This window comes from Helianthus annuus, chromosome 15 (assembly GCF_002127325.2).
Source record: "Helianthus annuus cultivar XRQ/B chromosome 15, HanXRQr2.0-SUNRISE, whole genome shotgun sequence".
Lineage (NCBI taxonomy): Eukaryota > Viridiplantae > Streptophyta > Magnoliopsida > Asterales > Asteraceae > Helianthus > Helianthus annuus.
In genome coordinates, this window is record NC_035447.2 from 17,296,304 (window position 1) to 17,301,299 (window position 4,996).

At 34.6% G+C, this 4,996-nt stretch overlaps 1 pseudogene; it reads left to right on the plus strand.

Moving 5' to 3' along the window:
* Nucleotides 1-385: 385 nt before the first annotated feature.
* LOC110910927 lies at nucleotides 386-4,239 on the plus strand (annotated as a pseudogene).
* Nucleotides 4,240-4,996: the final 757 nt, after the last annotated feature.

Below are 4,996 nucleotides of genomic sequence, written 5' to 3' on the forward strand. Positions count from 1 at the left end.
TATTAGTGCCGGATTTTACCTTCATGTACTGATACCAAACAGGATCGTCCCGGTATTTTCGATACCAATACTGGTTCGATACCGGTTGACACCAAGCTTATCCTAGCTCCTGATATGAAAAAAAAATTAAAGTTAAAAAGTAAAGAAAATAACTATTATTATAATTTTAAAATAATAAAAGTATTAAAAAACTATATCTATATTATTATAAAAAGGAGAAGTGATGGACAAGATTGTAATTTTACTACACATACAAATTTAGAAGCATTAGGTACAAGAAACTTAAAGCCATTTAAAAGGTATATATTAGAAAAGTGTAGAAAATTTTAAGACGCAGTAGGGTTAATATAGGAATTTCGTCCATGAAATTTTAGAAACCCTCATTTATGACATGCGTTCATCGGCGATTGAATGGCTTCCATTTGCTATCAAATGAGAATTGAATGGTGCCCCTTCGTTTCCAGTCTCCAAATCCGTCAATTACCAAATCCGTCAATTAGGTTATTCTTCGTTTTTTCTCCTGCAGTTGAATAGTTTACTCACGTTTCAACCTCTCCTGCTTTCCTTTCACGCAATAATCAAGAGATGGTGTTCGATCAATCGTTCGCTTGTGACCACTTCCGATTTGGCACGCCGATCCTCACTTCTTGTTAATTCCATACCAAATTCAGGTAATTTTTTTCCATTTCTTCATTGTTTTACTGATATTATTGTTTCTATATACGTTCAGATTCAAAATTAGGGTTTTTACTTTTGCAGACATCAACCCTAAATCGACGGCCGCCCAATTCTCTTCTATGTCTTTCTTCTGATCTATTCAGAATATTCAATGTACGTCTCAGCAGGAGAGGCCAATTTCTAGGTTATTTCCAGGCTTAAGTTTTACCTAATTTGTTGTTTTTTTGTTCTGTTTTTAGGGTGAAATCACAAGATCCCTGTGTTTACACATATGTTGTGTATTTGATCGTTAAGGAAGGATGTTTGAGAGGGGAGAAATAAAGGATGTCGATATATCATTATCAGGTGATGGGTCTGATTCTTTTTTACCGTTTTGATATTTTTATTGTGTATGATATGATGTTAGGGCTATGTTTTTTTTTGGCTAAGATCAAGTCTGTCATTGATAACCATTAATGCCTCAGGACTACTCGAGCTTGGTTTTCTGGCGATTGTACAACAATTGAAGGATGACTACGGTGTCGGTATTGGACATTCTCATATTGTTACTTTCAATATTGTTGATTATAACGTTTAGAACTTTGTTAGGAATTTTAGTTAAAAATTAAGAGCTGTGAACCGATTCCAGTAACTTTGGATTCAAATTCAATACAAGAGGGGAAGGGGCACCCTCGACTTCGAAGCCGCATGCGAAACACCGCTCGCCTACCCGAAAGGGGAGCTTCGCTACTCTTTGCCGAAGGTGAAGTGGGCTAGGAAGGAACTGCGAAAGGATTGGCTTATCTCTACGAGGACTGTAAGTTCATTTTGTTCGTTTGTTCGCCGTTGTAATATCATGCATTGGCGGTTCTTAACCTTCTTTTTGTTTGCAGGCCATTCTAAGATCATTGATCCCGATATTAAAGTTGTTAATATACGTCTTGATTTCCGTTTTTGAAGTGATGGTAACCTATTGTTTCTATATAATATTGATATGCATGCTATTACTTTGAAACTTGCATTTACTAACCTCAATTAACTCAGGTTGCTGATTTTCTTACTTCTAATGTGGCCACGAGTGATTGGAACTTTCGGGTAAAATTTACGTTTTCTTTTTAAGTTTGCATAATAGTTTTGGTTTAGAGGTGGCGAAACAAGTGAGCGATCGGGTTGATTAACATGTTCTTCAGGTGCCTAGCTCTTAAGTATGCATCTTCAGGCAAAACATTAATAAGTTACATATATATGATATATTGATATCTGAAATTGTTGTTTCTTAAAAACTAATAAGATATTAAAAAGGATTAAATACAAAAAAAACATCTAGAAATCACTGAGTAATCTTTATATACAATGAAAAGAAGCCAATTCTATAAGTACTGGTGGTCTACACACAATTCTTATGTGTACAGGTAGTCTATACGTAAGTATGCATCTTCAGGCAAAACATAAATAAGTTACATATATATGATATATTGATATCTGAAATTGTTGTTTCTTAAAAACTAATAAGATATTAAAAAGGATTAAATACAAAAAAAAAACATCTAGAAATCACTGAGTAATCTTTATATACAATGAAAAGAAGCCAATTTTATAAGTACTGGTGGTCTACACACAATTCTTATGTGTACAGGTAGTCTATACGTAAGGTACAAGGAGTATGAAGTAGCATTGACAATCTATCACTTAGCTACTATTGTTTGCTTCTTTCTTTTCCAGCCAAAGTGATATGTGTAAGAATTGCAAAAGACCGGGGCACTATGTTAGGGAATGCCCTAACGTGGCCATTTGTCATAACTGTGGACTTCCCGAGTAAGATCGTTGATCATGCAGTTTATTGTTATATTTTATGACCTATGAAACTGATACTTGATTTCTGGTTTAATATATTTTTTGTCACATTTAGGCAGCAATGCTCCTGACTGAAGATGTGCTAGACAAGTTAAGTGTTCCTTTGACGGGCGAAGAGCTTGATACTATGCAAAAACTTTACCATCAAGCATTAAAACTCGAGATGGAGTTCTTTCTATCTCTGCCTGTTGATCAATAGACGGTTCTTCCATTATCAAAGCAGCATATTTCTACTGAACACCGTCTTACGATATTTTTCGATTTTGACTTACATGCACTGTGGTGGATTCTTCTGCCATTTTGGCTGAGATTGCGATTGTTACTGCATGAAAATCAGATCAAAGTCAACCCGAAAGTCAAAATCAACCAGAAAGTCAAAGTCAAAGTCAAATTGCTAGGATGTCCTCGGCTGACTTGAGAAGCACATGCGAGGTACTCAAGAGAGAGTATACAAAAGAGTATGAACGGTGCATAGAAAATATGCTGACCAATCAGAAAGGTACAATCGTTTATTGTAAGTGATTGTTTGGCATTCTTATAGGGGTGTCTGGTTGTATGTGATGGTGTTAAATGTTTAATTGGGTTGTGTTTTATCTCAAAACTTTTGCTAAAAAGGTAACACCTAAAATGCGTCAAACGGGTCAAATAAGTTAAAAGTTGCTGAAAGTTCATTTATGCAATTGTACGTGACATTAACTATTATAAAAGTTGGACAAAAATAGTTTGCGGGTTGGATGGTTTTATATGATTTTTTTAAATTTTTTATGGTGGTTTTGCAGTTGAGGAGTTTGATTATGAGGGACTGAAGATGGCACTTGAACAAGAATTTGAGAGGAGGGCGAACAAGAAAGTGATTGAATCGAATGTACTCAAGGGTTTGAATCTTGAAGATATTAGACGTGCTGGTGAACACCTTATTCTTCATGATGGTTGCATGAGTTTCTTTCAAAGCATCACCAACAACCAACATTTAAATGTGAATGCTCACGTTCTATCATACTGTTGGTGTGCTGATCTTATTCCGTCTTCTTTCTCTTCAGGTAAATGATTATTGTAACTCCTATCTTATCTTGTAATAGATAAATTTTCTACTTAATTACTTATACATCAAACCTATCAATAAAAATTCATTATTTGTCATCAAGTGAACAGGGGGCATACCCACAATGAATGTACACGCGAATGAGTTCTTGTACGAAAACTCTCTATACACTAGCAAAATCATCAAAAAGATCGAGACCCCTATTGACAAGCTTCAAGCTTTTACCAATATTCTTAAAAATAGCGACGAAAGTGACAAAACAAATCTGACGATTTACATTGGTGACTCGGTTGGCGACTTGCTTTGCCTTCTAGAAGCTGATATTGGCAGTTATTGCTTCAAGTTCAAGCCTTCGAAAAATCGAAACCCATTATGGTGTTTCGTTTGTTCCGTTATTTTCTGCTTTAATAAAGAAACAAAAAGTGCACGTCGAAGGAAGTGCGTTTGGTTGGAAGGGGTTATCGGGCATTTTGTATACGGTTTCTAGCAGGGCTGAAGTACATTCTTTCATTATCGGTTCTTGAAATGGAACGTTTCTTCTGTGTAGTTATAGAACAAAAGGACGCATCTTTACGTATAATAGAATGAAGATGCAATTTGTCATGGCTGCTGATTTTAATATGGGCCATATATTTTCAAAAATTTCGTGTATTTTCATCTTAAAACAGGAATTTCTGCTTGTATTATGAATGTCCTCAAGTGGGTATGAATCTTTTCATGATCTTGTTGATTTTTTTGTTTGACTTTTTTGTGTTGTTGACTTGGTCTGATGTTGGTTCTTGCAGGTAGAGTGTTTCTGTTACTGAGATGAATAGTTTCATAAGCTTGAAGGGTCTATTTTCATAATTCAAGTTTTTGATTTTTTTTTTCAGATTTTGATTCGATTATTTGATTATTTGGCTGGTATGGTTAAACAAGCTACCTATGTACATTTGATAGAACTCTACTCTCATACATGACACTAATAAAATATTTAGTTTAAAACACACCTGATTGAAGTTAGTGATTAAGAACATTGAAAAGCTATACTAATGTGACTTTTTAGAAGAGTTTAAAGACACCATAAAAAACCCGGCACAGGCACCTATTATGTTTTTTTTTCTTAAACTTGTATATTTTCTCCAACTTTTGTTTTAGAAAATTATGTAGTGTCGTATATAAAAATTCCCTATGATTTCAAATTTTAGACTATCTCTTAGCTTATTGTTCCAATCAATTATGTACTTTCTTTGAAATCAAGCATTTTATGGTGTTATCTGTTACAACTAGGCTCATATTGGTGATAAGGACTTTGTTTGATGGCTTGAGATCCCATAGTGAAACTAAACAGGTAATCTTGATGTGTATCTTTTTTCCGTCACGTATCGTTGGTTCCGCCGCAACGCGCGGGTTTCCCACTAGTATTATTATAATATTAAAATCATTATTCATTTCATTTCTTTT